Source organism: Taeniopygia guttata, chromosome Z (assembly GCF_048771995.1).
Source record: "Taeniopygia guttata chromosome Z, bTaeGut7.mat, whole genome shotgun sequence".
Taxonomy (NCBI): domain Eukaryota; kingdom Metazoa; phylum Chordata; class Aves; order Passeriformes; family Estrildidae; genus Taeniopygia; species Taeniopygia guttata.
In genome coordinates, this window is record NC_133063.1 from 44,233,840 (window position 1) to 44,244,285 (window position 10,446).

General features: G+C 40.2%; 1 long non-coding RNA gene across 1 annotated transcript; it reads right to left on the reverse strand.

Moving 5' to 3' along the window:
• Window positions 1-7,239: 7,239 nt before the first annotated feature.
• LOC140681878 (uncharacterized) lies at window positions 7,240-8,578 on the reverse strand. Its single transcript, XR_012053089.1, has 2 exons — window positions 8,173-8,578; window positions 7,240-7,881 (listed from the first exon to the last, which is right to left on the reverse strand). It is a non-coding gene; the product is annotated as an uncharacterized lncRNA (long non-coding RNA).
• Window positions 8,579-10,446: the final 1,868 nt, after the last annotated feature.

Sequence of the window (10,446 nt, forward strand, 5' to 3'; positions counted from 1 at the left end):
CACAAACAAGGTCAGACACCTTAGGACTAGGAGAAGTGAAAAGAAAACAAAATACAGAAAAGAAAAAAAAAACCACAAAAAAATCCCCAAACATCAACAATAACAACAGCCAAAGACAAAACAAAAACACAAAACCAAACAAACCAACCAAAGAAAAACCCAAACAAACAAACAAAAAAAAACCCCATACACTAAACAATTGAAGAAAAATGCTAGAAATTGTTCAGGTATTGTAAAAATGAAAGGACTCTTCCATAACAAAAATGTTCAAGAATGTGAAAGAAGAATTATCTGGCTGAATCTAAGTGGCTATAGAATATCTGGCATACAGAGTCAGGAATAACTGGTTTGCATTTTAGTTATCATTATTTAGTAGAATAGTCTGAGAAATTCAAGAAACTTCACTGTATACTAAACATTTAATGAACAAAATCATGGATGTTATTTTTATCAGATTATTTATATTTTGACGCACATTTGTCAAGAAGGAAAAGGAAATAATTACTGACTGTGCCATATCCAGGAGCTACTGTGTGTTTCTGTGTTAAGATTTTTTTATTTGTCCTATGTTTTCAAACATGTAAGGGCAGTTTCCTGTGGAAATTTTCTGTCAGGCATACAGCCTTTTTTTTTTTAGTAGCTACACATATATCAGAAATATTTGTGCTTTATGTCTTTCTCTGATTTAATATAATTCTAATTCCCAGATCTGTTTTAAATGAAGTTTAAAAAATAAGCTATATCAAAATAAAAGAAAAATTAATCAAAACAAATCAAAGACAAACAAACCAAGCCAAAACAAAATAAATTAAAACCAAAAAAATGACAAAACTAAATAAAATAATATAAAATAATACAATTGAAATGAAATGAAATGAAATGAAATGAAATTAAATGAAATGAAATGAAATGAAATAATGAAATTAAATGAAACAAACAATAAAACAATAAAATAAAAAAATAACAAAATAATAAAATAACAAAGCAATAAATTAATAAAATATCAGCCCTTTGTGCCATAACAGATGACAATTAGCCAAGGTTTTATTTCTCTAAGTTGTGTGATGGTACAATAATTAGAAAATGTAGTATAATGAAAAGGAAAATGTGATCCATACAGGCTGATATATTTGTCTACACATGGCCATTTTTCTAATGTGTAGTAGATATGTAATCAAGTTATGTCTGAGGCTGTAGGCACAAATAAAGAGACACATTTCTTTGCCTAAAAGGAACCTGATTTCAGAGAGTTCTCCCTTCACATCAACTTAAATCTGTGCTGTTTTCAAATAAAATTATGGGGAAAATGGAGGAGAAATTACTTACCGATCACTATTTCTTTTACAAAATGAGTCATGTGAATAGTGGCGAACATAAATGTGTAAATGTAGGTACAAGGCAGAAAACCTCTTTCTATGATAGCTCAGCATTTAATGCCTGTAACAGGTACATTTTCCCAGACACCTCATAGAAGCACTGTTAGAAGCAAAGGAACATTACTTGATCTTAGAGATACACCTGGAAATCAGCACAGAACCTCTAGCTTTTAAATTTATTTTTAAAGTTGTTTTTCTTTTGTCCTAAGGGCATTCCTGGACATGACTGTCAATATATAAATCAAGAATTTGTTTGGGTTTTGGTTGATTTTGATTTTATTTTTGTTTGTTTGTTTGTTTTCTTTTCTCCCTTCACTGTCATTGGGTTTGCTTTTATTTCAGCTGAAAGATGAGAATTTCATCTCCAAATACATGTGTCTCTATCCTAAAAGGGACAATATCCTAAAAGGGACAAAATCCTAAAAGAGACAATTCTCACATTGTTATATACAGGAGATAGGTTTAAACTACACAGTCCAGGCAGTGATGTCTGTCATAAAGCCATGGATATGATACTGTCATAGGGCCATGGAGATTCTTGGCCTGAACACATTTATCTTCACTTGAGTTCCTGGCTGCATTTTTACAATCTGCACTGAAACCTTGGCTCCTATGGGTTACTTTTCCAAAGTAATTAACTGAGAAGTACTTTGACTGTGCCTTTGAAACCTTCTGCTACAACTTAGTTGGGCTGTTGTTGAAGATGAGTGCTTTCTATGTACTGAATTTGGCCTCTATTTATTTGCAAGGATCTTCTATTCTCAAATGTGAGAAAAGTAGAGAAGAATTTCCACACCATAAAAGAGAGGAATCCATTAATCACTCTATACTGGTAGTTGCCAAGAGGAACATTCATCTAAGGTGTTCTCTTTTGCATGGTTGAAAGAAAGAATGAGAGCAAGAGAGGCAAAAAAAGAAGTAGAACAACTTGAAATACTAATAAAAACACACAAGCAACTTTTAAAATATTATTGGAGAGATGCAAATTTTAAATATTAAAATATTAAAACTGATTGAGGTTGTGAAATAAGTGTATTACTTAGTTCTCTGTGCATTAAAATTAATTTTTCATCTTCTTATCTAAGCAGCTTTTGTATTGGCTTTTGCTGAGCATTCTTAATATTTCATATGCTTAAGGGAAAAAAGTTGTACTCTGACATCTTAACATCCCTGAAAATGTTTAACTTTATTTCTTTTTCTTCTCCTATGCAGTAGATTTTCAAATCACACATGAACAGGGGGAAAGATAAAAAAAACAGCATAGTTTTGCTGCACTATTCTGGGCTTTATTTCCCATATTTCCCTAGGACCGTGCAAGTCCTAGGAGTTCTATTCTTCTCTACATTAATATTTTTCTCTTCTTTGTTTCCCACTATCTCACTCATGTGGCTTGCATCAAGCAGTAGCCCCAGCAATGTTGAGAACATCAATAATTTGATTGTAAGTGAACAATAATAAATGATGAAGTGACTTCATCTGAGCTGGAAGATCTGGCCTTAACCTCTCTCTATTTACAGCTCTGGAAGGCTTGTATTCAGGAGAATTTAAATCAGCAGAGACATGCTGGTCCTCATGTAGTGCAGCACTGACATAAACATAGCTAAACTGCTGCTATTAGGAGATAAGTTCTTATTTTGTAGCCCCACAAACAAAAGGTTTTAGTATATCATCATTGGCGCTAAAAGCAGCATAGGCAAATGGCCCTGGATAAGGCAAGCAAGTGCTTAAATCACTACAGCTTGGTCTCTGCCAGGAAATTAAATATGTAAAACCTTCAATATTATGGTCCTTATATTCACATGCTGAGTCTGTACCATGTGATACAGCAGGGTTTTATGCCCTAAGGGCCACTCTTAGTGCTGCAGTTCTTCCAGTGAAGCTGAAATTTTATACCTTTCAGCATAAAGTTATATGCAGATCTGTGCATCCTCCTGAAATTGTTCTATTCCCAACACCCTGATCCTTGTCTTGGGACTGGTGTGGGTGAATCCCTATAGGGATACAGACAATTACAGCTGGACCCTGAGTCATATGTGCATATTCTTTATTGTAAGTGTTAGAAGTCAAGAAGTCTTGACATCATGGCATTGATGAAGAAAAAATTTTGAAATAATATTGGCTGTCCACATCCCAGAGAAGAGAAAAACCCAAACCCCCCCAAAAAAAAAAAAACAAACAAAAAAAAAACAAACAGCCAAAAATGCAATCAAATAAACAAAAGCACCCAAAACAAACAAAAAAAATCAAATCATCAAAAACAAATAAAAAGCCAAAAAAAACCCACAAAAACCAACCAAATAAAATACACCAAGACCCCTGAATACTGAATATTGGACTTGCCCATTGTCATGGTTTGACACTGGCACAATGCCAGTGCCCCCCATGAAAATGCAATCTCTCAACTGAATGCTGTGAAATGTGATCGAGAACAGAGCAAAGCAGGCCCAAGCTTAATAACAAGAAAAAAACTTTATTAAACTACTACCACTATGCTACTATAAAGGGGGGGGGGGGGGGAAGAAGAAAGAAACACACACAATTCAAAATGAAAACCTTCCAAAGCATTCCTCCTCCCACCACCCAACTCCAACAAACCACAGTGAGACACAATCTGGACCCCAATCAGGTTTCCACCCTCCAGATAATCAACACTCAGTCCATCTGCAGGGAGAGAGGAGTCTCTCTTGTGCCACAGACCCCCCAAGAAACACAGTGCCACATCCTGTACTTCCATGTCACCACATGGCACCGCCCGGAGAAAAAAGTTTGCCAGTGGTGACCCTCTCCTTTCCATGCACAGTGCTCTCACCACCAATGCATGGATGGACAGACTGCTTTTAGGATTTTTCCTTTCAAGGATGCCCTGCCAAGAGGGGAAAAAACAGCAGTTCAGTTTTTCATTTTTGGGACCAACAGTCCCCCCCATTTTCCCCTGGGGCCGAGGATCCACGAACAGACATCTTCTTCTCTTCTTCCTCTCTGAAGACAGGGGGCACCACCACAAACCTCCTTAACTTTTCTCTGTTCGCTCCACTTCTGTCTTTTCCCAGCTGAAGCATGGTCTCTTTGGCTCACCAGCATCCTCCTAAAATACAGTCTCTCTTTGGAGGAGAAGATCAGTTCAGTCTGTGGCTACCAAGAAAAAGTCCAGCCAAACAGCCACTCCATCATCTCCTCCCACCTAGAATTTCTCCTTCCAACATCCCGGGTCCAAGGCTGTCTCTCTTCCTCTCTTTTTCAAACCAAGGAGGAGAAAAAAATTCACAAAGCTTTCATTTCTCAGGAAGGGTTAAAAGTCCCGACTCCCAGAGATGGCTTGCTGCCCAGGCTCCAGCTCCCACAGCCCGGCTGGGCACCTTGCGGCCCCCCCGCTCTTCTCCTTCCCTGCGGTGAACTGCTGATAAAACCACCGCCGTCTCTTTTTCTCTCTTGGGAGAGAGAGACTCTGGGGGGAACGGAGACATCCCAGATTTCTCCACCCTTCCATCTGCAGGGGGCCAACCCGGGTTCCAGTCCCTTCACCCTTGGGCCTACTTCCGAAGGCCACATGGCTTCTCCCCTCCTCCACCCAGCTCATCGCCGGGCAGGGGAGAGTCCTGCACTGACCGCTGACCGGAACCCAAGAGAGCGAGTTCCCCTGGGAATTCTGCTTTTATCCCCTCTGTGTTCTCAGAGGCGTGTCTACCTTCAATTGGTCAATGTCCAAATTGACCTCTCCCTTCCGGAAAAATTCTTTTTCCGTGTCAAACCACGACACGGTCCTTTCATTGGTCAGCAATCCCTTCATGGAAGCAACCCACTACTATATGTGAAATCCAGACTGTCTGGAAGCAGTTGCAGGGTGAACTGAGCTTAGGAGAGACCATTTTGATAGACCAAAGTTTACATGAATAAAGGCCTGGATACTTCTCACTTGATTTTAAGTGTAGAATTTAGCATTTATGGAAGTGAAATGGATATCCTAACCTGCCTCTGTAACTGACGGAGAGAGATTAACATCTTCAAATCTCTGCAGCCATAGGCCACTGCTTAAAAGGTGAATCACACCTCCCTGTCCAATGAGCCTTTTCCTTTGTCATCCAATTACTCCACAAGATTTGGACACATCCGCTTGTCCCTCCTGCTTCCTTGTTCCCTTCTCCCACATCAGAATTTTACTAATCCTTGACTCTTGCAAGAATTTGCATTGTGCCACACTCTTCCCCTTGGCCAACAGTCAGCAGTAACAATCTTTTCCTGTGGACATTTCACCTGAAGTAATCTGTGACATTTTCGTTATCCATTTACAGAATAGCAGGATTTCTAGGAGGAATGGGGACTCTTCTGGCCTGTTTTTATGTATTCCCAGAAGATGCCTGGACACCTCTCACTGAAGTTCTTGACAGTTTGAACTCAAAATGCTTTTATACCCTGCTGAAAAACAACACTCTACTAAATTCAGACCATGCTTAGGATTGAATGCTGCCTGGATTTGGTTTTGAAAACCAAAGGTGCTGTATATGAAAGAGCTATCTTTACAATTCAGAGAAAAGCTGAGCATGATTGTGACCTATAGCAAAATACTGTGAAATCTATTTTCATATTGCATATGAGACCTCTAAATCTACACTCACAAGCTAAAACACTTACAGAAGTCAGGGGTTTTAGCCTAAACATTAACAGATTCCTACTCCTCTGTATGGCCTATGCACATATGAAGAGGAGGAATGGTTTCTTTCTCCTCCTAAATTGTGTCTCTCAGTCTGTGACTGAAGCAAAGAACATCACAGCCATAATCTCTTGATTTTAGCAGCTAAGTTGCAGTTAGATTCCTCATGAGGTAACAATTTTTCTAACAAATGAACATTCATCAGTTTTAAGAGATCAGAGGTGCAGAAAGGATCTAGATTAAAATCTATCTGTAAATTGGTGTCTAAACAAACAAGCCTCTCACCAATGACTACAGAATACATTAGGGAGATCAACCTCATTTATGGATAAACTATAAAACTCAAGACTGGTTGAAAATTCAGGGTTTTTTTGTGTGTCCTAGTTCTCTGAGCCCTGTGAATTCAACATCCTGCTTCATTCCAGGTTCTGTTTACATTTTGTCTTCCTTTCCCTTAATTGTTTTTAAGGTACACGTTTTGATTGACTTCATTTTTAAGAGCTTCTTTTGAAGGCATCTACATATCTACATTAAATGTCTGTTTCTCTGAAGAAGGAAAGCAATGAATGGCACAGAGTAAGCGTATTTTTCTTTTCCTCTGTTTTATGCCTGTCCCAGACAACAATGGATCTCTTTCCTCATGCTGGAAATACTTATGAATTGCTTAAAATTGAAAGAGTCTGTGGAACTGTGTGAGTTTTTTAGATGGTCTCCATTAGATCCCAACAAAATCCTGAAAATGCAGAATGAAATGTAGAAGGTATAGAAGCTTCAGTGAGCACATCATGCAAACAAACATACCAGCCACAATATGCCTCCACCTACCTTTACTTGAAGGGTAAACTCATTTGTCCCCAGAGTCATCCTGGACTACATTGATTGTATCACTTTCAATATGTCTTCCTTGGTTATAAGCAACTCCAGAGATTTCTCTCTAAGTTGCCTAGCTTTGTCAATTCCTATTTATCTAGGTATTCTTTTACCTTTTTCCTGGACAGCAATGGTTTGTGATTGATGGTAAGCCTCATGAAAGACCCAGAAACTATTGCTAACTCTTCTTCCTTGTGTTACCAATGCCCCCCTTGGGTCAACAGAAGAGTGCTATTGTCATGGTTTGACACTGGCACGATGCCCATGACCCCCATGAAAATGCAATCTCTCAACTGAATGCTGTGAAATGCGATAGAGAACAGAGCAAAGCAGGCCCAAGCCTAATAACAAGAAAAAACTTTATTAAACTACTACCACTATGCTACTATAAAAGAGGGAAAAAAAAAAAAAAAGAAATACACACAATTTAAAATGAAAACCTTCCAAAGCATTCCTCCTCCCACCACCCAACTCCAACAAACCACAGTGAGACACAATCTGGACCCCAATCAGGTTTCCACTCTCCAGATAATCAACACCCAGTCCATCTGCAGGGAGAGAGGAGTCTCTCCTGTGCCACAGACCCCCCAAGAAACACGGCTGCCACACCCTGTGCTTCCATGTCACCACATGGCACCACCCGGAGAAAAAAGTTTGCCAGTGGTGACCCTCTCCTTTCCATGCACAGTGCTCTCACCACCAATGCATGGATGGACAGACTGCTTTTTAGGATTTTTTCCTTTCAAGGATGCCCTCCTTAACTTTTCTCTGTTCGCTCCACTTCTGTCTTTTCCCAGCTGAAGCATGGTCTTTTTGGCTCACCGGCATCCTCCTAAAATACAGTCTCTCTTGGAGAAGAAGATCAGTTCAATCTGTGGCTACCAAGAAAAAGTCCAGCCAAAAAGTCACTCTATCATCTTCTCCCACCTAGAATTTCTCCTTCCAACATCCCAGGTCCCAGGTTGTCTCTCTTCCTCTCTTTTCAAACTAAGGAGGAGAAAAATTTCACAAAGCTTTCATTTCTCAGGAAGGGTTAAAAGTCCCGACTCCCAGAGATGGCTTGCTGCCCAGGCTCCAGCTCCCACAGCCCGGCTGGGCACCTTGCGGCCCCCCCGCTCTTCTCCTTCCCCGCGGTGAACTGCTGATAAAACCACCGCTGTCTCTTTTTCTCTCTTGGGAGAGAGAGACTCTTAGGGGAAATGGAGACATCTCAGATTTCTCCACCCTTCCATCTGCAGGGGGCCAGCCCGGTTCCAGTCCCTCCACCCTTGGGCCTACCTCCCAAGGCCACATGGCTTCTCCCCTCCCCCACCCAGCTCATGGCCGGGAAGGGGAGAGTCCTGCACTGACCGCTGACCGGAACCCAAGAGGGCAAGTTTTCCTGGGAATTCTGCTTTTATCCCCTCTGTGTTCTCAGAGGCGTGTCTACCTTCAATTGGTCAATGTCCAAATTGACCTCTTCCTTCCGGAAAAATTCTTTTTCCGTGTCAAACCACGACAGCTATCAAACAGCTTAACTAGTTGGCAGGTACTATCTATACCCACCAATTACTTAGCATTCTCATTTCCCTCCTAGCAGTGGCTCTATTCAGAGTATAGCTCCTTTTGTTTTGTTTCTTCCCACAACTTGTCCCCTTTATGTATCAGGGAAAATTAAAAAGCCTCTCTTAGTGTCTGGGGAACAGAACAGTAGAAATTTAACCTTTGGAGGTCACCATGTTTTTCATTCCCTCAGAAATTCATATATGAACCCTGCTTGCTGCACCCATTTGATTTCAAAAACTATTTTGTTTTTCTTCCTTTTACACTACAATACTCAAAAATTCAATGAAGGATCAACTGATAAAGTGTCTCTTGAATTCAGTAGAAGTTTAAAATTGCTATGGCTAGCAGAGGTTTTCATTAGCCGGGTTTATGTTCAACCCTCCTGTGCATTCAATCACTCCAAATGTTGGATTTTCGGATGCGATGTAATAAGCCAGTAAAATATTAAAAAACAAAACAAAACAAAGCAAAATACCACAAACAAACAAAACCCAAACAAAGGCAAAAACAAAAACAAAAACAAACCTTACTTCTGATATACACTAACATTCACACACACAAATTCAATTGAGCAACACAAACTCATTCTTCAAAATTTGGTTCTCCAGGATATACAGAATCACAGACCACAGAATAAGCTGAGGTGGAAGGCATGAACTAGAGTCATTGAGTCCAGCTCCTGGCCCTGTGCAGGACACTTGAAGTGTCACACCACATCCTCGACTGCATTGTCCAAACTCTTCTTGGACTCTGTCAGCGCTGTGACCACTCTCCTGGGAAACATGTTCCAGTGCCCCACCACCCTCTGTGTGAGGAACCTTTCTCCAGTATCCAGTCCAGACCTCTCCTGACACAGCTTGATGCTGTCCCCTTGGATCCTGGCACTGGGCACCACAGAGCAGAGTCCACTGTCTGCCTGTCCTCTGCTTCTCACAAAGAAGTTGTAACTGCAGTGAGGTCTCTCCCCAGTCTTCTCCAGGCTGAACAGGCCAGGTGGCCCCAGCCACTTCTCACACGACTTCCCCTCCAGACTGTACACCATCCTCATGTCCCTCCTTTGGACACTCTCCAATAGATTTATATCCTTCTTGTACTAAATCACCCAAAACTGCCCCCAGGACTTGAGGTGAGGCCATCCCAGCGAAAAGCAGAGTGGAACAATCAAAAGTTACGCTTCTTAAACTCATGTTATTCAGTTGCTATTTTGTCATAAGTGAATGGTTTACTCTAGTTGATAACACCAGCACATCAGAAGGTAACTTTTTTATATTTTGGCTAAAAATTGGGCTAAAAAAATCTAAGTTTGGAGGGAAAAAAACCCCAAAAACAAAAATCATTTTGAATTCTTTTTCCCTGACAGAAAAAATAATTAAACTGAGTTTCTTCAGATGAGTAAGTGAGTATCTAAATTAGTATCCCCTGCAGTTTGCAGATAAAGTCACCAAATCCAGCCTATGGTTATTCAGAAAACAAAAGTTAGATACATTCTGGAAATCTATAGTCACTTCAAGTATTTTTACATATCTGCAAATTTTGGAAAAAGATATGTCTGCTGGGAAAAGACCATCTAATACCTGTGGGGTCACTCTCAAAAGTTCTCAGAAAATGGATATATCCAAGGAAATTGATTTTCTTAACTTCCTGACACTTTTGTTGCTCCCCAGTTGAACCCTGAGGATTCTGAGCATGAGATATGCTCAGAATATGATATTGCATCTTCACTGGCTGAACTGTGCATATGCAGTGAGGCTTCTGGTAGTCTGAATACTCGTGATAGAATCATAAAATCATGGAATCATCAAGGATAGAAAAGAACTCCAGGATCATCAAGTCCACCCTGTGACACAGCATGACCTTCTTCAACTAAACTATAGCATTGAGTGTTATGAACAGCATTTCTTCAATTACTTCAGGGGTGGTGTCTCCCATCAATTTCCTGGGCAGCCCATTCCAAAGCTTGACCACCCTTTCAGTGAAAAAATTCTTCCTGATGTCCTACCAGAACTT